This window comes from Ambystoma mexicanum, chromosome 8 (genome assembly GCF_040938575.1).
Source record: "Ambystoma mexicanum isolate Mex_15411 chromosome 8, UKY_AmexF1_1, whole genome shotgun sequence".
NCBI classification, from domain to species: domain Eukaryota; kingdom Metazoa; phylum Chordata; class Amphibia; order Caudata; family Ambystomatidae; genus Ambystoma; species Ambystoma mexicanum.
Genome location: NC_090929.1, coordinates 659,795,158 through 659,818,921, shown reverse-complemented (window position 1 = coordinate 659,818,921; position 23,764 = coordinate 659,795,158).

The window sequence follows — 23,764 nt, the reverse complement described above, 5'->3', positions numbered from 1 at the left end:
GTCCTGTTCGGACCAGGAGGACCCAGAGCCCGACCCCCTGCTCAGACAGCAGGTAAGCATGCACCAACATGTGTTACCCCCTCTCTCTCCACAGGCCATCGCCACCCCCTCTGGTCCCCCTGTGATGTTCCCTTGTGCCCCCCCTTCTCGCACGCAGGTGTTGCCTGTTTTGCTTGATTCTTCTACCCTGCTCCCCCTCAACCTCCTCCAGCCTACTTCTGCAGGAGTCTGTCCTGATACATTTTGGCTTCACCATCACCGTCTTGTGGCCAATGCTGGATTTTACTTTCATAGACTTCATTCATTCATGGTGCGTCACACTTTCTCAACTCTAATGCTGGACTTCCTTTGCATCTTGTACTCATGGTGGTCCTGAATCATGCTGTTCCCATCTTCATTTTGTATCCTGGCTTGCAACATTATGTGTTACTACTGACTTCTGCAATTGTATTCGCTCTCCACTCTTGCTTCTCCACTCTTTTTGACTGCTTACTCTCTGTTATTTCCTCCTTTCCCTATCTCCTCCACTTACTTTCTTCTATGCACTTACTCTATCAGAATTGTCCCTGGACCTAATATGATAGCAACCTCTTCTGTTTCCTCCACCCTCCCATAACTGTTTTTTCCTCCCCACCCCACTCCTCCAGCACTATATGAAATGTCATCAGGCCTAGTATAATAGTCGCTTGTTTTATTCCTCCCCTCCGTTTCTGCACCCTTCTCCTTCACATTTTGTTTTTCTCCCGCTCTACCAGAAATGGCGTCAGGCCTAGTACGGTAGTCGCCTGTCTGTTTCCATTTCCTTCCCACTCTCCCCCTCCCTTCCTTATCTATGTTTTAGCTCTTGCACTATCTGAAATGTCATCAGGCCGAGTACGATAGTTCATTTCACATCCTTACAGTTCATGGCCTGTAAGAATGTCATTGTATTTTCCCTTGTTCCCTCCCTTGCCTTGAAGCGCTTTCAAACACATTGTGTATAGGCGCTATATAAATAAACTATCATATCATATCATATCATAGACTCTGCAGCTTTGCGAAGAACGAGGTTCCTGACCACACATGCACATTTCGAAAAAAGTATAACAATTGAGGTACAACCTCCATTTTTGCTATCGCAAGTCATTCCAGTATGGAGATTGGCAGACAGCACCACCTATCAATCTTCGCTTGCAGTTCTCCAAGATAATCTAAATGATTTTTGGCAAGCAAGGTATCCCCATCCTGCTAACCTTTATCCCCAAGTAGCGAACCAAACTCTGCTGCCATCTATGGAAGTGCACAATATTTTTATCAAACATTGGGCACAAGTATACAATTATATAACCATCATCATCAAATAAGTTTATTCGGAATAAAAATATCCATAAACCATATTACAACAAAAATTAATAAATATACACAATCAGTACAAAGTATAATCAATTTGTTAAAAAATCAGGACCAATTTGATCAATGAAAAGAGAAAACTAGTTAAAAACAGGGTTAAAAAAGAAACATATTGTCAAACAAAGTACAGTAAAAAAGTTGGATCCATTGGGCTTGACTTTATAAATACTGAACAAGTTCGCAGAAAAAAATAGTTTGTTCCTTCAATAACAAGCTTTTCTCATGTATTCCACAGAGCCCCAGGCCACAGGTCTGGCTTGGGTGAAGCCTACATTTCTGAGCAATGGTAATAATGTTGTTTTTCTCAAATCCCTATAGGCTGGACAGAATAATACAAAATGCAATAAATCCTCCTCGGGCTATTGACAACATGGACAGGCTATAGGCTGTTCATTATGCGACCAATTCTTGGTTCATGCCCCAAGCCATAGAGAATTGAACTGGGCCCGCATCAGCGCCCACCGATCAACAAGCCTATGGCTATGAAGCAGGTATGGCTTGATGCCCTCAGTAGTTGTTAAAATGATATGCCTTCTGTTCGCACGGCTCCCTAAAGCAGAAACTTCCCTGTTTGACACAAGGATGGCATTATATTGTTGCTTATATTTTTTTACTGAACAGGGAGACAAAAGGATTGGCGGACATAACAAACTCTCAGAGTGTAGCAGAGTGATACATTTCTGAATATACAAGAGCCACTGAATTTTCTGTTTCTGTCAGAATCTGTGGCAGTTGAACTCGAAGTGTAGACGATGAGTTCTCCCTGCCAATGTACCCCTCTGGACACACAAGGTGAAGTACAGAGGAGTCAATTAGCCGAAAGAATATGGAACACCACATGAAAGACCAGGCCCTGTAAAGGAATAACGGCAGGTTACTTAACAGCTTATCTCCAGTATGTAACGTAAACATGATAACCACAAGACACTGACCATTATTATGGAGAAGCCTTGTAACTGGCCAGTATATTTCCACATGGTAGATGATAATGATTTTCTATGGGAAGACAGAGCATCTCATGAAGGAACCAGAAACAGAAAAACAACAAGAATCTAATGATTTTACATAGAGGTGGACTTACCAAGGAAAACCTGAATGTCTTACCAGGACCAACAGAGGCACCAGAGTCTTCAACCTATTATGTACACGACGGCACGAGGACGCCTAGGCGAAAAAGCACCAGTCTCTAGTCCAAAGTCTATCCCGCCAGCACGAGGACGCCTAACGACCTTCAGCTTTGTGGAGTTGAGAATCGATTCAAGACAGCAGACAGAAGGCAATCCAGTAAACGTTCTGAGTTCGTAAGGCAACCAGCAGGCAAAGGGAAATTCCGGTTAAGGTTCCAAGTTCGTAAGGCAACCAGCAGGCAAAGGGCAAGCCTAGTTAACGTTCTGAGTTAGTAAGGCAACCAGCAGGCAAAGGGCAATCCAATTAACGTTCCGGGTCTGAATACCAGCAAGGACAATGGACGAAAGGAAAATAAACAAGACAACGATTAAAGATAGCAACAAAGTCACAAGGGACGTAGCCACGGTTTCTATGAGAAATCAGATGTGGGGCTTTGCGGAAGTCCAGAAGTATTTCAAGGAAACTATGGAAACCGGACGCCTCCCCCGACACGTTCACGTTCTATGCCGTGCGTGCAATGGATGCCATAGTCGCCATGACAACCCGTGTAAACGGAAGCCGGGACGTCGTATGTGGCGAAAACGGTGATGGCCATCGGAAGGACGAGAAAAGGCAGCCTTCCCATTGTTTCCACAGTGTAGCAAAGTATGAGGCTTTATTCTGGTTGCGGGAGAACATGCCAGAAGGAAGTGAGACCTGACAGTTTAGCTGAAATAGTCACCAAATCTCTTACAATCGTGTGCAATAACATGGCTTTGGGCTTTGACCATATTGCCAACCAGTGCAACAGGGGTGCCATCAACCACTCATCACTATTATGCGGACACCCCAATTCCATGTGTGTGCCATAATTGTGTGCCGATTGTGGGAGGCCCAGCAATTTCTTCAGGAAGGTATTCTCTACATTTTCATTGTTGGCAACTTTCTCCATACCCCATAATGCAGCCCCATAATTGGTAGCAGTTTTAGTTTGGGCTCTGTACACCTCCATGATTAGGTTAATGGGCTGACATAGACATTTTTTTTTAAACCGAGACAGGCCCCCAAGAGCCTGCCTCATTCTCAGACATTGTTTATCCACATGAAAAAGCCACCGCCAGTTTTCACTAAAACAAACTCCAAGGTATTCGAATTTACTGACCCATGTGTGGGCTGTCCACCACTCCAAATTGTGTGCATTCTAAGTTGTTTACCCGATGTGCTTCTACACGCCATAACTGCCGATTTATTAGAATTCACTACCAGTTTGTGGTTAGACATAAACTGAGCATAGGCATCCACCAATAGTTGTAAGGCTATGGTGGTACGGGCAATTATAACCATATCGTCCGCATACCCCAATACTGGAAGAGGAACTCCACCTACCCTAATAAAGTCTGCATTGGTTTCAACCAGAGCCTGATATACTCCATTTATATGTAAGGCAAATAATACCGGGGCCACCACACAGCCCTGACATATAACCAAGAAAGTCTCAAAGAAACCTGTACATTATCCCTGGTCTCCAAATATGACACAGGCCGAAGTGTTTTCATGTATCAACTGGAGAACCTTCACCAGCTCCTCCGGCAACCCATGGACTAGCACGGCCCAGAGCAAAGTCCTATCCACTTTGTCAAAAGCCGTGCTCAGGTCCATGAATGCCAAGTATAGTGGCTCACCCTTGACAAATATTGATGTTGCACCCACTAGATACAGGTTCAGGGCCTGATCTCTGGTCTCCAAACCCGGTCGGAAACCATATTGTATTTTTGCGAGTACCCCTGAGTCAGACATCCACTGCTCCAACCATTCCAGGACAGCCCAACCAAACATTTTGAAAGATGTATCCAGCAGAGATATTGGTCTATACGATAGAGGATTACCTGGGTCACCCATTTTTATAGATTGGATAAATGATTGGCTGTCTCCAGGACTCTGGGTAAGTACCAAGTTCCAAAAAGCATTGTAACAGTTAGTAAGCAGTGGGGCCCACAAATCCACATCATCTCAAAATATATCAGCTGGGATAGCATCCGGGCCAGGTGACCGATTATGGAGTTGCTTATTTACTGCAACAAGTACCTCTTCTATGGTTAGTCGCTTGTTCGAACCTCTAAACCTGGAGAACTTAATCGGGGCATCCGCTTTATATAGGGAGCGAAAGTGGTCAGACCATGCCTTTACAAATACATTATTTTCTTTATGGGTCCTAGTTCTCTTGTAGGGAGGCCTCTCAGCCACAAACTCCCAAAATGTTTTAGAGTCTCTTTCTTCCACAGCCCGAATGAGTTCTTCCCAGGCGAGCTCTTCTAACTGACTCTTCACTGATAATCTCCCATCTTGTGCTGTTCTTTGCATGTAAGAGCCCTTTAAGTTTATTCTGTGCTGTGCGGCATGATTCGTCGAACCAGCTCTGAACGTTCGGTCTCCCTGTTCTAAAATCCCGCTCGAAGAGATCAGTTAGCGATCTCCAGATCTTTTGTGAGGCCAAGGCTATTGTGATGGGATTAGACCCATTTGAGAAAATAGTTTCAATTTCCACTACATTAGTTTTACAAACCGTGGTCTGTATAGCCTTAGAGTCCAATTTGATCAATTTTCCTCAGCGCTTACACAGTGGGTTGATTTCACAATGATCCATTGGTGGCAGATTAGCGTATGAAGCCATTGTCGGATCATCTCTTAATACCAGCCTCAACGGATGATGATCACTAAATAAATGTTTAACCACCTCAAACTCCATTATGAGATGCCAATCCTTAGCATATATGCAAAAATAATCAATTGTGGATGTGCCTTGAGTGCCATAAAAGGTAGGCTTCCCCGGTCGATCCACACCAACACAGCCATTCAGTGAGCGAATGCCCCAATCCAGGAACCACTCGCTGAACTGCAGTCCCCTCGCACACATTCTTTCATCTGCCATTTATACCGGAGCTATCCCATATGCAAATTCTTCCCCAGGGTCTAAATTCTCAGACATTATCCCCAAGCCCAGTTTGGCATTAAAATCACCACTCAAAACTAACAACGGGTCCTAACCATTAAATTGTCATACTGTGGGGTTAGTATAGCATTTTCTTTTATCTTAGCACTTACTCTTATCATTCGTTCCTCGACCTCTGATAACAGCTTGTCTGTCTCCTCCTTCCCTCCTTGTTCCTTTCCTCCCACTCGCTCCCCAGTACTACCTTCAATAGTTGTTGACCTTTTTCGATAATCACTTGTTCTGTTCCCCTCCTTACCCTTTCTCTCCACTTCTCTCACCTCCCCTCCTCCCCCTCCTCTTGTCGTTCATGCACTGCAACAATTTTCGTCAGGCATAGTAATGTTACTGCTAGTCTTGTCTCCTTTTTTGTCTTCCTCTCCTCTCCCTTATTGTTCCAGGCACTTGTACTATCTGTTATGATATGATAGTTATTTTTCACATTCTGATTTGTTTCAAGGATCTGTAAGAATGTAATTGTATTTTCCCATGTTCCCTCCCTCCTTGAAGCGCTTTGAAGCACATTGTGTATAGGTGCTATACAAATAAACAATTAGATCAAATCAAATCAAAATCAAATCAAATCAAATCAATGTGACTTGATATCTCTTTGGCAGATACAACATTACTAATTACTAATTTTTAACCATTTAGGTACTTCACTTTCTAATTCACAATGAAGCACCTCTAAATGACATGTCCCGATGTTCAATATCCACAAGAACACTGGAAAAAATAAAACATAGGCTATTAATACTAGCCTCGGAAAAGTCAACATATGTTTCGGCCCCTGTGTCTTAGTACGTTATCCCTAATGCTTTTCGACTGTTGTTAGTGGGCCTTCTTCAGGATGGTATTGTATTTGCTGGATGGGTTAATCTAGAAAGCCCTTTGGTATTTTGTACACAAACACTGTAATACACACAAACATTGAAGGAAACATTAATATTATAAAAAATTATAAAAACACTGGTGATTGGTTTTCTCACAGTATTACTCCTTGAGTGCCAATCACTGACCTTAATCTCAGTAAATGTGGAAATGTGCAACATCTGCAGAAATATCTCTTCTGTCTGGAGATGTGGAGAAACTCATTTATTTTATCTTCCTTTCTAAATTAGAAAGAACATTGTATGAATTCAGTCTTACTTGATTTACATTCTATATATTGTTCCTGGAGTGTTCAAGCACTGCCATTGTGTTTTAATAACCTTCTCTTCTCTTGCTCTCTCCTATCAGTAGATATACCTTGAACGAAAAATGTTATGCTTCTTTATCTGTTCTCCTGCAAGAGAATGCGATATCTTATATTTTATACATCATATTTTACCTTTAACCTTTAAAGGTTGCAATTTAAAAAAAAATATATTTTTATTTTTGTCCATCAGTCTATTTTGCATATTTCACTGCATTGCAGCAGATATCTGAGACTGGTATATGGGGGCAATGTGTTCTCACACATTGTATGCAACCTTCCCACCTTGAAACTGGTCTCCCGATAACCAAAAAATGGGAAGTATCCATATTTACACTGATTCATGATGTCTTCACAGAGTCCTGAGGCAGGAAGTAGCCTGACGGTGCGTTAATGGAGAGACGCGCAGCCCACCCAGAACGAAAGGCTGCAAAGCAGGCACAAGTGTTGTGGAAACAGCGGGAGAGTGAGAGAAGCTAACGAGGATGTCGGAAGTGCCAGAGACCACTGAATGAGGAACGACAGAGACGCAAAAGGTACATTGGCTGTCGGTGTTGGACAAGGGGACAAGAGAAACCTCAAACCAAGGGTTTGGGACCCATATACTACACAGAGAAATACTCTAAACAGTAGTACCTTGCAGGAGAGTGAACCAGGTCTATTTGGAGTAAAATACAGAGAAGAGAGCAGGGTCTGGGACATTCAACCTGAGTGATAGAGAATCACTAGTCATCTTCTTCGTGACAGGACCTGGCAGGGTAGTGAACTGGGTCTGCCAAAACAAATCAATAACAGAACTGTGATACAGGTAAGGGACCCACATTGCCCAGAGTCTATGAGAAAGGCCAGGGGAAGTGAAACGTTCCCCTGTGCATTGTGAACTGTGATAAAAAGCCTGAGAAAGGCCAGGCGAAGTGGACATTCCCCCTGACATTGTGAACTGTGATAACACTCCTGAGAAAGTCTAGGTGCAGGGAGACATTCCCCCTGGCACCATGAACTGTGATAAAAGCCTGAGAAAGGCAGAGGGAAGGGAGACATTCTTCCTGGTTTTGTGAACTCTGAAACTAAAGCCAAGAAAGGCCAGGGCAAGGGAGTCATTCCCCCAGTCTTTTGAATTGTGGAACTAAGCCAAGAAGGGCCAGGGGAAGGGAGTCATTCCCCCTGGTGTTGTGAACTGTGAAAGTAAAAGCCAATAGAGTGTGCGAACAAAGCCACGGAAGGCCTGGGGAAGGGAGTAATTCCCTGACATTGTGAAATCATCGAACCAAGTGAAAAGAGAGTCCAGGGGAAGGGAGTCATTCCCACTGGCTTTGTGTCAAGATACCCGAAGAAGAGAGGCATTCTTCAGGAAACCAATAATGAAGACGTATTTATGGGCAATAAGGAATGTTGGTATTTGAACTGGAACTTTACCTTTTGAGTTTGAATTGAGAACTTTACTGCTTTTTGGCATTACAACGGATTGAGAACTGGGGAAGGGAAAAATTCCTTCAGGTAAAGATCCCACCTAATAACTGGAACTGTGATCTGCTGTCCAGAAGAAGGGAGCCATTTTTCTGGACCAAGAAGATCCACTACCTCTTTAGTTTAGTTACAAGTGTGAGCAACAGAAGTAGGATTTTGACACAGGACGGTGCACTCTCTTTATTTGCAACGCCATCCTGAGAGATGGCATTGTTTTGTTCTCAGAAGAGGGACAAAATAAAGATGCCTGGCATCTATCCCCTAAATAGGTTTTTCTCGAATTTGAACTGAGTGAATAGTGTGTTTGGTTTGACTAACCCGGTTTTGAGAAAGGCCACAGTTGGCAGAAACATATGTCAACAAGACGGGCACAACATTTGATAAATAAATAAATAAATAAATAAATAAATAAATAAATAAATAAAAATGAACTACTAATTCATATACTACAAGCCCAAGCGCACTTATTGAGTACTGTTTTCATCGGACATCCTGAAAGATCCATTAGCACTTTCAGTTGTCTGTTTGTTTGTTTGTTTGTTTATAGTTGCGGTTGGGAAAGCCCTCTTAGAGTTAGGGAAAGTTATGTTTTCTCTATATTGTCATTACTAATAAAGGCTTATGCCAATACCCATATCACCTGTGTGTCAGTCTCCTACTTCTGCCCCCTTACAATTAGCAATCGTATTTTTCTTCTTTAAATGAATCGCTGAAGATAAATACACTTCAGTTTTAAAGTGTTCCATAGATTTGAAAAAAACAAAGTGGTACAACATTCTTTTGCGGGCTTACTTGATTCCATTGTGCACCCAAATGTACTGCTAATTTTTGTTTCTTTCTGACCATCAAATTGTTTCTGTCTTTTTAGCTGCCTCAAATTATTCGTGGTTCCAGAAGACCTCCTAAATAGGACGACATTGTTTTCAGTTTCTGTAGTTTTAGATACCTGCTAATTAGTATGTGAGACCACTGAATGCACATTCTAGGCATCTTCAAGCCATCTTCTAAAAAACAAGGACAGAGAAATACATTAAAATTGCTATTTTAATATGATAATTAAATGATAATGATGTGTTATTTATATAGTGCTTCAGCCTAATTGCTTTACATAGAACATATTTACATACAATATCACCCAACTGATGTTGATCAGAACTCAGTTATGCCTACAAAGTACATGAATGATAATTGTGTTAGGGAGTTAGAGAGCGTGAAGGAACGGAACCGCACGATCAGTCTGTGCACCGTTGCAAGAGGAATGGCATCTGTACCGTTGCCTGGCGACGCTCTAGCGTTCCAGGAAGTAAAGCCGTCACTGTCATTTCGATGGGAATGCACTGTGGATTCAATTGTAGGGACTAGAAAGAGGGAACAAAGGACAGATTAGATGATAGCTAAGTAGATCAAAAAGGTAGAAGTTGTCCTAGGAGCGACCTTACGATGCATCGGTTGTTTGTAGAAGTGACGCGAGATCCTGCTGGAAACACTGCCTCATCACTGTTCCTGCTCGGAATAGAGGGCAGAGCTTGGTGTGTCTCAGGGACAGAGGCTGCAATGCTACTCCCGAACCAGGGCGTCATGTTGGGAAGTGTCCAGAAAACGCCATTGATCCTCCTCCATCATCGTCAGAGGGACTATCGGTGCCTTCTAGCCATAAAACTTGGTTTATTTGCCACACTTAACTTGTCTTAAAAAAAGAATACAAATCTGTACAGTCAGTTAAAAATATGTATCCACAGGCCTAGCAAATAGCTCTTTGTTAATTTGTTCATTCCTTAGTACAAGTACAAATGGAATTAGATACTCAGTGACCACTATGAACTATTTTTGCCCATTTCACCTAATTGTTGGCAGACATACTTGGAAATGCAATATCTTCCTAATATATGGGCTATATATACACATCTCCTCATTCGTTGGGGTTTATAAAAAGACATCTTGGCATAAAAGCCTCTGCTATTGCCAACCAGATATCAGCTGTGGAGAGAAGATATGGCAGGTTTACAATGATGCCTTGTATTCTGTTTTATCGGTCAAAAGCCATTCCTCGATTGACATACGGTCTTGTGTTTTACTCTGAAGAATTGGTAGCTTATTTGAAAACAGTTGAAGCACAAGTATGGCGAAGGGTTTTAAGATATCTACCGAAATGTGTGCCTATGGAACTCCTACGTTATGAGTTAGGTCTGTCCTCTTTAAAGTGTACAGTACATTGGAAAAAATTATCTTTACTACGAAAGTATATGATGTCTGAAGATAACACACTGTATTACTTCATGGGTGTTGACTTGCTTGGAGTTTTCATCTGTGAGTTAAAAAAAGACTGTGTGAAAATTCTAAGCGATTTAGGCCTTACAATATAAAATCTAAAAAGGAATCCTCTTAAAGTGAAAGAATTACTAAAAGCCTCAGACTGGTTGGAGAACAATGTGATAATCTTAAACTCCCCGATATATTCACAAGCTATATCATTCTGGAAATGGAAATCTTATCCTGAGAAATATCTAGAAAAATATCCATCCAGAGCATACAGAAATCAATTCATGAGATTTCGTTTTAATGTTCTAAATACTCATGAAATTCAGAACATAAGGTGCAGGTATGAGGTTAAGAAATCCTGCAGACATTGTGCTGGCACCAGGGTTAATGAATCATTAATGCATTTGTTGCTGGTTTGTCCTGCCTTACTGAAACAAAGAATAGAATACTTTGCAATGTTTGTCCATGATATATCGAATGTAAATAGATGCAACTTGTGGTTTGAAATGCTTCATGGTAACTCGACGGTTTTAAAAATACGTATTAATGAATTTTTGAGAATTATCTGTGAATTAACATGAAGACTATCTAAATGTCTAAATACTTAGGAAGCTTTTAAGAAACAATGAGTTGAAGTCATAGTTTATTAATAATGTCTCACTTATCTGGTACAATTATTATGTATATTGAGAAGTACTAGGCTTTAGGTATTTTAATATGAATTGTCCGTTTTTAGCTGTTTAATCAATTACTGGTTCGGTATTGTATTAGGCAAATGTGTTTTAAAAAGTGTAGTGTAATGTATTGTGTTTTCTTCTTTTTTATGATGTATTTTTATGTAAACTATTTTCACTATTCGATTGTACTATGAAAAGAATTTACTTTGTAAAGGTTTGTATAAACCAAAAACAATAAAGATAATAATAATAATAATATCTTCCTAATTTTGAAAACTTTCTGGATCATACTCTGGAAAGAGGACAGGAAGAGGAAGAATCCTTGTCACTTTCAAAAGAAATAGTCCTACTTCCCTACTAATTTGCAATAGCACTACACTCGCAAAAATTGAATAACCTTGAAATATATACCATTTTATATTTACACCCATAAAAAAATACTACCATGTACTTCACAGCCAAGCCATGCTTTTGGCCCTTGTCTAATTAAACCGTATGTTCTCCAAAGACACAATCCATCAGCCAATCAATGTATATTTACTTGCTGTACATTTTATTTGGATGAACATAAATTGTTTCTTAGGTACTTGAAATCCAATTGATTAATAAATCGTAATAGATCTTTTTTCATTACTGTGGAAGTTGCATTTTGTAGGCGCAAGAGATTCCCACAGTCATACGTAATTCCAATATATTTTCAACCACATGTAAAAGCACTATTTAGTTCTGGGGCAACAAAAGGGACTGTCCCTGTTTCCCGCCTAACTGGTGCCAAATACTTGACATCTGATTGTCTACAAGTCATGTCACACAATACTGTGAGATTATACTGTGAGATTTTATATGCATGAAAAATTCTGGCGGCAATAGTGGCAAAAGAATGTAACGTAATGAAGATAAAGTAAGTGAAATTACACTTTTTTTAGGCCTTAGAAAATTGTTCTGCTGTATAACTCTCCCAATCTCCGCAGGAGCAGAAATGTGCTGAAATACTCATACATCTTCCCATTGACTACAAGTATCATCGCACAATACAGCGAGATTTTGTATGCACGAGAAATTCCTGGGGTAATAAGTAATTGAACAAAAACATTTTCAACCACATGTAAAATTACAGTTTAATCCCTGGGCAACAGAAGCAAATGTACTGAAGGTAGAATTAGATATATACAATTTTTCTAGGCCCTAGGCGATTCTTTTCTGTTCTGTAATTGTCCCCATTTTCACGAGAAGAGAATTGCACATAAAATAATAATTTTTTAATCATTGAAGAGAGTGCCACCCAAAAAGCTGTAATATATATATTTCAGAAAACACAGCAGAGGAAAGAAAACCACACTCCACCATGAGGTACTGCAGGTCCCAAAAAATGACAAACTCGAATCAAGATAAGGACACGAGTTTTAATGTTGGTAAAAAAAGAGGCAAAAAAAGCAAAGCACACACAGCAAACAAAGCAGGACGCCAAGGATGGGTCCTGAACGATGCGTTTCGCGCTTCCCTGAGCGCTTGGTCACGTTAGGGAACCATAGTGAAAAACACAATACATATTGCACAGTAGTCCCTCTTCCATTTTGCCTGTTTCCACAAATCAACCACTATGCTGTAAAAACCAGAGCAGCCATGTTAGACTGGAGTAAAGTCTAAAACAGAACAATGATATCAGCAAAGATTTGCAGGCAGTAGCGTGTGGACAGGCCTTATATATATTATTGTGGATTAGTGTAATTACAAAACTTTAAGAACACATGTATTCATCAAAATGTAAAAACCTACATCGCCATATTAAAATACCAAGTTAAAACAAACATTCCGGTTAATTTTACTTTGTCACATAAAATTAAAATCTTGCAATCAATTTTATCATTTCATCATCCTGTAATCCTAACAATTCATTGTGCAATTTATCCCAACTATTTCTCAGTCATAACAAACTTCAAAATACAAGAGCAGCTGCATTTATCATGACTGACTGAGCCCCCACCAGTGTAGCCCAAAATTGATCCTCTCTCACGTTGTTTAAGGAGCTAACAAAACTCCTGTATCCCCTCCTATAGTAATTCTCCAATGCAGTGCAGGAAGTTAACACATGCCGGCGAGTCTCCACTTCGATGCAACAACATCTGCAAATCTCATCTTGCATTGAAGAGTTTTTCCAATGACTAGTAAATTCTTTAGTCTGCAGAATGTTGAAGCGAAGTTGTGTAGTAAAACGCCTTAGCTATGAACTAGACCATTTTATTAAATAGGTATGGGAAGATCCACCCTTAAAACTTTGCGAGTATTCCCTATACATTTTGTGATTTTGGAATGTGTCAATATTGTAAACCAAATCCCATCGTTGGTTTTTAAGTTTGATTATTCTTTCATAATCTGGGTATCTTTCAAAGATATCCAATTGAAAACCCAAGACAGACAGATGTTCTACCGTAAAGGCTTGTAATTCTGTAATGAAATAATTATGACCATATACATGCATCTCTCAACCCAACAACTGCAACAGAGGATTTGAGCTGCGATCAGCTTTGCGCAGTTTGGCATATAATAAAACCTTTCTGACAGACCACAGTGAATATAGGGATTGGAGACCATATTTAAGCCTCAGAGCTTCCACTGGCACCACTTTAGGGAGGTTAATAATCGTTTGTAATCATCTTGCCTCGATTTTTCTTCATTTTATGTATATTGATGGTAAAACCTCTAAGGCTTTTTTTGAGGGAATAATACTTGCTTTGTAGATCTCAACAAACCCCTCAATATTACAACCCCCTCTGTGCTCTATGCCGTTTTTGATAACTGACCATAGTTTCCAGATTTTCTCATAAGTAAAAGCCTCATTATAGGACAATGTAGGTCTGATTGTTACAGGAAAGCACAAGTATAATACTTCTTGTACATTCATCAATGCAGTATTATCCACCTGCCATTTAAATTCCTCAACCGCTTTTTTGGTCCCTTCAAGGCGCATCATTCTGGTCTTTAGTTTATTTATGATCTTTTACTTTTCTCTAACGTAATTAGATAACGCGGTTAATGATTGCTGCAGACCGATTTGGGTCTGATCAAAAAGGATAATATTTTCTACATATGACATGCAGACGACCTTGATGCTTTGTGGGAAATTACTGATGGACTGAAGGGCGGGTTCCAAATCTGCTGTATAAGCATTGTATAAAATGGGGCCCAATAAACAGCCCTACTTCAAACCCCTATTTGCTGGTGTAAATTCAGAGTATTGTCCCTCGGAACTAAGGCGTATGGCGATTGAAGTGTTTGAATATAGGGATTGTATAAAATATAACAATTGTGAATCTATGGCCCATTTTTCAGTTTGGCCTATAGCTTACTTCTTGAGACCAGATCGAACGCCTTGGAGAAATCGACGTAGCAGCAAAATAACTTGCTTTTCTTCCCTTTTTGCACTAGTGGCCGAGAGAAACTAAAGAGTGGCGATGTTGGTAATAGTGTTGCACCTTTTTCTAAACCCCGTTTGGAAGTTACCCAAGATATTCTTTTCTTCCAACCAGTCGCTAAGTTGTTCTAGAAGTATATTCGCAAAGAGTTTCAGTCCATCATGACCAGGAGGTGATAGTTTGATGGCTCTAATCTATTTCCTTTTTTTAAAATTGGAACCAGTATGGATCTACGCCAGCTGTCAGTTATTTTACTGGTCTGAATTATTTGAAAAAAAAACACCACTAGTACTTTTAACCACAAGGACAGATTTTCCTTAAAAACTATGTTAAGAATTCTGTCGGGACCTGGGGCTCTTGAGGCTTTAGATTTGTGATTGGTCACTCTAAATCTTCCTCCTTAAAGGTAGATCTAGACAAGCCCCAATTCTCAGCCTCAAAATTCATACCCAGTGTCCCTGTTAGACATAAATTCCAGGGGAATATTACCAGAAATTTGGTATATTTGGTATATTTTCTAACATATGATAGCCAAACCGTCTGAGATATGGGGTTCAGTTCTTGCGCGTAGAAAGATTTTTGAAAATTATTATAGTATAGCCTGAATTTACTGATATTATGTTTTTTTAACCAGAAGAATAATCTCTGCCAGTTTGATCCTCTAATGGATAACTTGTGCTGGTTAACTTGTGCTGGTTTGGCAATTTCTATATTTAGTAGACAAGTTAGTTAAAAATGTTTGTCTTTGCTGGAAATCTAGTTGGGAATTGGTTCTAACTGCGGTACGTTTCCTATGGTATGTTGTTTTTCTTTCTGCAATAACATATTCAAAGGGAAGGGGCTAGAGTTGTTTGTAATGTTATTGGTCCTGGTTCTCAATTTTCCTTTTAAGAGTAGTTGAATCTTGGAAATAACCCTTTTTCCCCAGGTCCCACTCAGCCGCAATCAGCGCACCCTTCAAACTTGCAAGGTCTTTATTACCCCATTTGTGAATTTAACATTTTTAGTTGACCATCAAAGTCAATTTCCTAGGTAGTTTGTTGACACCAAAGGACATTTTCTTAAAGACGGAAGGGCACTTTTTTATTTCATATTCCATCAAAGTGCCCCATGATCACTTAGCCTGTTATGAATAATAGTAATACTACTACAAAGGGCACTCAGCTTCCGATTGGTCAACACGTAATTGATTAATGATTTCACAATTCCGTTCGACCAAGTATAATGAAGTTTACGCTCTTGGGTAGGTGGCAAATCTAAGAATTTTAGGTAAAAAAAGTCTGTGATTTTAAGACAAGAATTTGGGCTCCTAAATAAAGACCCATTGATCAAATGCAGGTCCCTTTTATTAAGGTCACCCGCAAACACTACGTGACCGGTTGGTGATCTCTCAAGCCAATAAGTAATGGCATTGTACAGAATATCTTTCGAGTTAATACGAAATGACTCGTAAAGCAACCTTGCAAATGTAATAATGGTATGCGAGGAGCCAGGAATGAGACACAGACACAAGGGGTTCATGATTTCGGTCATAAACCTTGATGAGCAAAATAATGGGTGGTTGGTAAATGCCTCTCTGTCCCTACTCTGAGGTGTTTCCCTACCTAAAACAAAAGAAAGTGTCTGTTAAATGTAACAATGTCCATAGCAAAATGTCCTGTGTCCAAAGTACAATTCTGACCCTCACAGTCTACAATTCAACTCTAAGGTGAAAGGCAATATGGCTTTGAGTAGTGTACACATGTCCAAAAAGGAAATGTGTAACTCCAACACAAAGGTTCCAGAAGGATAGAGTTCCTTGTTCCAGAGGGTGGTTTGCCTCCCCTGGATTTCTCTTCACTCTGTTTTATACTTTTAAGAATATTAGTTCCTTATGTTTTTCTTGATCAACAACACAACTAGTAGACAAAACAATTTGGCTGTTAGTCGGTATATTGGTAGGATACCTGGTGTACTCTCCTGCCAGGTTTACACTCCTTTTCAATATGTTTAAACAAAGCCTTTTGCCAGTCCTTATGTATTCTTCTCAGGACTTCCTTAGGTGATGTATTTTATAGACAACTGTTAAACTTGACCTTGCCTTGTATGCTTCCATGCAATGTTTTCTTATATTATATGAATACACTTGCATTTAGCATCTGCCTGGTATACTGTCCTGCCAGGGCTATTTTCATATGCATGGTTTTGTGACTTGATTCTGCCTGGTATGCTGTCTTGCGACTTGAATCTGCCTGGTATACCCTCCTGCCAGGGCTATCTTGTATGTGCACTGCACACACATACAGACTTAATAGTCTCTTATATTTATTCTGTTCTGTGTTGACTCTGCCTGGTATACTATTCTGCAGGGCTTTCCTTATAGGTATAAAGCATACACTTACAAACTTGACAGTCTCTAACATTTACTTTGTTCTCTCTTTAAGTGATATTCACTTGCTCATCCTTTCTCATATGTTGCGAGAGGACTAGAGTTCTCCAGCCAGCTGGTTCACCGGTTTAAATTTCCCAGCATCAGGCATGTTCATGCAACAACTAGAGCGCAGATTGTGCTCTTGGCCTCCTTTGCTCCTCAGAACTTAGCTGATCTTCTGCATCACAGTATTTTCATATTTAGGGAAATGGAAGTCAGTTCTTGAAAACCTGTATGCAAAGTCTGGGACAGTGTTCTCAGTGGTCTTGAAATGCAAGTTAGGTTTTAATGACGTGTATACAAATCCTAGGAAAGTGTTTTCAGTACCTTTCCTAGGCGGGTGAGAGGAATGACAATATATCATTAAGGCATGAGGAATGGATGGGGTATCCTGAAAATAAAAAAGGCGATACCATGTCTCGTTTGATGTCATGTCACTTCCTTGACTGTGGATCCTCCCTCATAAAGCCGCACCCAGGGTCAGGATAAAGTAGAGGTTGCCATCCCGATCACATGGAGAGAGGTCACTCCAGGGAAAGGAGTGATGACACCATCGGATTCAACACAGGTATAATAGCTAAAAAGACACTTTTTCTAGACTGAAGAAAAGGTTTCTGCTGTATATCTCTCGCAATTGCTGAAGGAATAATTGCAAGCACTTTGCATGGTAGCTTCCCGAACTTTTTGATAAATGATGGGTTTCAGGTCCATTCTTGTGATCCCGCAAGATTTCTTAAGCACGAGAGCTTCACGCAGTAATACGTAATTCTTCAACAACATTTTCATTCACAAGTGAAATCACTATTGACTCATGAAATGACAAAAGTGAATGAAATAAAGGTAAAATATACGAATAGTGACCTTTGCAAGGCCCTTGTAACTGTGCCTGTTACTGCAGAAAAGCTGTTGCATGATATGCGTGAAAACACACTTTTCCAAGACATCTGAAGTTCAAACACTGGAGCCCCATTGGCTTGGCCTTGTTACCACGAGAATACAGTATGTTCACAAGAGTTGCACATTACTTTTTCGTTGCTTTCCAGGCTTGCTGAAAGTTGAATAGCTTTTAGCATTCATCTCCCACAGTGCTTGAAAGCAGCTTTCCCATCCTTTATATTGTTCTTTATTGCTCCCCTTCTCTGCTTTGTATTGATTGATTGTATTGTATATTTTTATTATTTTACTTTATTTCTTTGTGACATTATTGCTCCAGTTGTCCTGATTGATTTTCTTTTTTGCACCTACATCCCTCACTGAACGATTGCAGGGCAGCAGCATAGGGCATCCTCGGACATCTCCAGCAATGAAGAAGGTCAGCATCACGGATGAGCACCAGATTGTCTGAGTCCGCTCCATAAATCCTCCCAGTAAGAGGGCCAAGACATCAATGTAGCTTGTGGATAGCCGGAGATGCTGCTTGGTGCCGGAAACATCAAAACCTAAAGTTGTAGATGGAGCGATGCACCTTTGTACTGCAATGTACTGCAGAGGGCCCCCTCAACAGTGGCATCACAAATCCTGGGTATCTGATCATTAATCCAGCACCTTATCTGGGTGCATTTGGATGAGGCTGATGATCCTTACCACAAGGTTCACAAGGTCCAGAACATAAACATACACGGATATCACAATCGGTCCATTTCATCTTTGCCCCATCTGCACCAAGATAACACCGGCACCAAATCCAGTTCTGGCACACCAGTAGCAGCCACTACTGCATTGGAAATATCACTTCCATTGGCTGGATCTTCTCAACCTGCTACACTGAGTCTTCCTCTGGCGTGTGGAGGGCCCAGAACGACGCTGACACAGTGTTGACATTTCTATTTGGATGTTTATTAAATTATAAAAACATGCCTAACTTTCCCTATTGCTATGTGGGTGTTCCCAGCCTATATAAATAACTAAGGTGTTCGTCCGTCATCATGAAGCCAAAAACACAAAAAAGGTCCGCTGTCCAAAACCTTATCCAAACTGACCCTAAAAACAAGTCAAACAAAAATAAGGCCAGGAAAATATCTTCCTTCTGATTGCCTTTTCTCCCAGGATTTTCTCCTTCGCTTCAAGCTTATTAGTAGGTCTCTTGTCACCCTTTTTAAAAGTTCTTGTAACTGTTTTACAAGCTGGCTACGTCGGTGTTCCCATCATATGGGGTGGGATACGAATCAAATCCTTGACCATGCCGTGGATAGAACAAGTGTGACACCCAGATCCCAATAATGGTGGCTCAGCAGCTCTTACAGCACATGGACTCTCTGCTATTGAGAGAGGCGTGGCACCTCCTGCATCCACTGGCTCATGAAAATACATTTTACTCCTCAGTCCAGGACATTCCTCGCGCATCTATATGTTCTAATATCTAGCCTACTTATGGGTAAAGTACTGAGTAGCAACATCTCGCTGCGCACTTTCTCCGACCATTCCCCTGTGCTGTCACTCACAACTAACAGGCCCTCTGTTCTGGGGAGATCTTGGCAGTTTATATCTGAGGCATTGAAAGACATTGGGCCTCATTATGAACCTGCCAGTCGGGAAACAACGGTGCCGGTAAGCTTACCAGCATTGTTGATTCTGGACCAGCATATTACAGGTCTGCCTGCCAGAGCCGCTGTGCCCGACAGGTCTGACCCTGCTGGGAACATGGGCAACTGTAGGCAGAAGCACCGGCACCATTAGCAACGGTGCCGGTGCTTCCGTGTCCCCAGTCCTATAGAGTCTTAGGGGACTCTATGAAAATGGGGACTTACATTTTACCGGCGCCTGACTTTCCAGGCCACCAGGGTTGTAATCTCCCGGTGGCACCGGGAAGTTAGGCGCTGGTAAATATCTACGGGTCCGGCACCAACCTGTCGGTAGCACCTGCACAGTTACCGCCGGACCCATAATGGACTAAGGAGTTTCCAAATAATGCAAACCCTGTGCAGCCAACCAGGTGTAGCAGTACCCTTTCTTGTTTGTACCATTGTCTTCAAAGCAGAGATTAGATCAGACATAGAAACCTGTCACGATGCCTGCCCCCAGACATCAGGAGCAAATCCATCTGTCCAGGGGACAGGCACCCAAGAAAACTCAGGGAAGCTCAAAACCCGGCCTAGGGGCCTTGTGGGTTCAGTCCTGGTGCCGTAGGCGCCAGGCTCATATTGCTGTCTTTAAAACTGTGCAGGTCATCCTGCAAAGAACTCACGTATAGGCCACTGTGAGGCCTAGAAGGGATTACTTTCTTCTAGGAATTATTTTCCTTGGGTGTGGTACTGGAACCCTTTTACATGGTACCTACTTTATGGATGCTATTTAAACCACGCCCGAAGAGCAGCACACGCTTTGCGTTATTCTGCATCTCTGCAGCCTAACGCTCATCGTGCCTGCAGCTCTGCACCCAGTCTACAGCCAGACCCGTCCTGTGTCCGGCGCCGATCCTAGAGAAAAAGAAAGAAGAAGAGAAGATTAGAACGGGAAGATCCATGTTGGTCGTCATCTTCTTTCGAATCGCCGCACCTGTGAGAAAGGGAAAACACATTTAATCCCGCATCGCATTGTCAACAGCAGCGCCGTGCCATACTCACCCGCTCATCGAGTTTCTTCACGAACCAGCGTGGCGTCTGTTGAATCGCCGCTCGAAACATCAGCATCTGTAAAAGCAAGAATAAACAAAAGGTGAGCGGGCTCCGCCAAATATATTTACTTTTTACCGCAAGAAACTTACTTGGAATAATACCGCTCAAGGTATCGTAGGTCATCATCCTACACTCCTAATTTTCGGAAAAGTGCCGCACCTGCAACGAAAATAGAGAACAATTGGTTTATCTCATATTGGACAATATTGCTTGCAATATAGTGCTTGGTACAATACTGACTCTTACCTTGGCGCTATCTCCATCCGTCGGAGCCGAACACACTCCTTGGATCATGCTGCATGGGAGAAAGGTATGAGAGGAGCAAGAGTGAATTACCATACATTTGAACTCTAAATAACTATACATTTGGGATTTGCATACAACTTACCTCGGAGTCATTGTTTGTCTGGAACTCTGCCAAATACCTTCGGATCAGTGAAGTTAACTGAATTCTACGCGCCCCTGCACCCCAACGCAGGATGGAGAGCCCATCCTTCCTAATTATAAGATGAGACTCAACGAAGGTGAACACTAGGTTGTTTCGGGAAAGATTGTGTTAGTGTTAACCCCTTCTACTGCGGGTGGCTAATTTCCCTTTTACTGCCCCTAGGGAAATCCTCTTACGAGCCAGGCAGACGAAACTGAGTGGGCAAGTGCAGTCGATCATCACTTCTATACGAGTCACACTGGTGGAGACCGCAGTAGTCCAGCTTCGTTCGGCACCCCTGTGGAATCCAGGTGAGCGTAACAAAATCTTTTTCTCTTGCAACACTGCTGACGCGACATCTCTCAGCATATGATGGCAAGCCTTTAAAGCCTATGTTAGAGGCATGGCAATTTCTGGGGAAGCAGGGGTTCTGAAAACAATCCGAAGGGACCTGCAAAGGTGCAGAACTAGACGTAAGGATTTGGAAATGGAATACACTTGCTCACCAGACCCCAGTGTGCTTTCGCAAACATGACTGGAGTTGGAACAGTTTAGGGCCTATGCCTTGAGAGAGGTCCGGTACTTTCTGCAGCTGCTGACAGCCAGGAAGTATGGTGAGGGTGAGAGACCAGGGTGGACACTTGCTAACTTAGCGAAGACTGAATGTGGGCAAACTCAAATTGATAGACTCCTCGAAGCGCAGGGGAATCCCAGGTGGGCAGATTGTGATGTACTTGAGGTATTTCGAGATTTTATTGATTATATACTGCTGACCCCACACAAGGTGAACAAGCCATACACTCTTTGCTGGACGGGGTGCCCAGCTCATGGCCCTGATGGTCTAACGGCATAATCCTTATTGGCCCCCTCGTCTTCTTGAGATCTGGGTAGAGTCATTACGTGACTCCCTCCTTCCAGAATAATTATGGGAAGCCACTATAACTATTTTGCTGGAACCCAATAAATCTAGTAATGAGTGTGGCTCGTATCGACCCCTCTCACTAATGAATGTAGATACCAAAATATATGCGAAGGCTTTAGTGAATCGCCTGCTTCCATTAATGCCCCATGTAATTCATAGCGATCAAGCTTGTTTTATCCCGGTTAGGTCCACATCCCTCAACATTTGTCGTCTGTTTAATATAATGGCCACTTTGGATCCCACGGCCCTGGCAGTGACCATTGATGCCCAAAAGGCATTTGGCATGGTCTCATGGGAATACCTGGTTGTAGTGCTGGAGAAAATCGGTTTGGGCTCTGAAATGATCAGCTATATCAGGCTCTTATATACCCATTCGTTGGCTAGGGTGCTGGTAAACTTGTGTGTGTCGGAGCAATTTGCCCTTGAGAGAGGTACCCGGCAGGGTTGCCCCCTGTCCCCTATACTGTTTGCTTTGCCCGGATACGCGACCGCCACAAACACAGCAGTATTCGTCTTAATGGCCCCCCTGAGATAATCTCACTATATGTTAATGATGTACTACTTTATATCAGAGATCTACAGACTAATCTAGACCCTGTTCTCTGGGATATCACACAGGTCGGTGAAGACTCTGGATTCACTATAAACAACTCTTAATCAGAGATTTTTCCCTTGCCACCTAGCACTACAGAACCACAAGGCAATTACCCTCTTTGGTGGGCTCCAGATAATATTATATATATTGGGAGTTGTGGTGTCTAGAGACAGATCTACCCTCCTTCGAGATAATTATCTTTCACTGGAGCAATACGTGGGGGGCGGATTAGCTAGGTGGAATCTGCTACCAGTCACGGTGGCGGGCATGTTGTCCCTGATCAAGTTGATCCTACTACCCAAGCTCTAATATGCATTCGCTAATTTTCCCATTTTGCTCGGTAAACCATTTTTTTCTAGAGTACATGGGTCACTTGCATAGTTCTTATGACACGCAGGTGCAGTCCAGAAAAAGTCAGCAGATATGAAACACCCTTATAAAAATGGGGGCTATGTGGCCCCCCCATCTTGAAATATACTGGTTGGCTCAATACACCTCCTACTGGTATGATGGTGGAACGTCTCCGCCCCACGTTAAGTTGGAATGGTTGGCGGCGGGCAGATCTGACATTAGGACACTAATCCTAGATCGGAGTTATAGGGATGATTGCATGTTTGATCCATTGACCGTTACGATTTTTGCCTGGCACTCCATTTTCTCTAAAAGCGGTGATGCTTGGCCTTACTACGAATGGCTATTTCACAAATTATGGGGTTTTCTAAATCCTGGGGAGGTATTTTAACCAGGAGGATCTTGCTTGCTTTTTGCTTTCTCTCCGACCCAGGATTGCATACAGGGATTTTTGTAAAGAAAATTGGGGGTTCAGAGACCACGGGACAGAGGAGTTCTCCCTCCTCTTTCTTACTCTGATATAAAGTTTGGGTTGTGAATTTGATAGATGTAGCTGCAGAGAATGATTCCTGTTCACTAAGCTCAAGACGGTAATGGCTGAAGGGAATTCTTCACTCTTCCCCTAGGGGTTCTGAGTCCTCCTAGGAAATTAGTGGTTGTTTCGATGGCATCCTATTGTCAGGAAAAGATGTTATATCCCGGGTTTTAGCTCTTAGGCTAAATTACATGTTCGCCTTCTCCTCTGAATAAGTCAGGGTGGCTGTTTGAGGAGAGGTCAAATAGATGTGTGTTCTTGTTAGTTTTCTCATACAAAGGTTCTCCCAGGTTCTTGTATATAAGCCTTGCCAGAAGTTTATCCCTATTGATTTTCATGGGATTGGTGAAAAATTAAGAATAACTAAATCGTAAATCATTTCCACTAGCAAGGAGAGATACTATTTTTAAAACT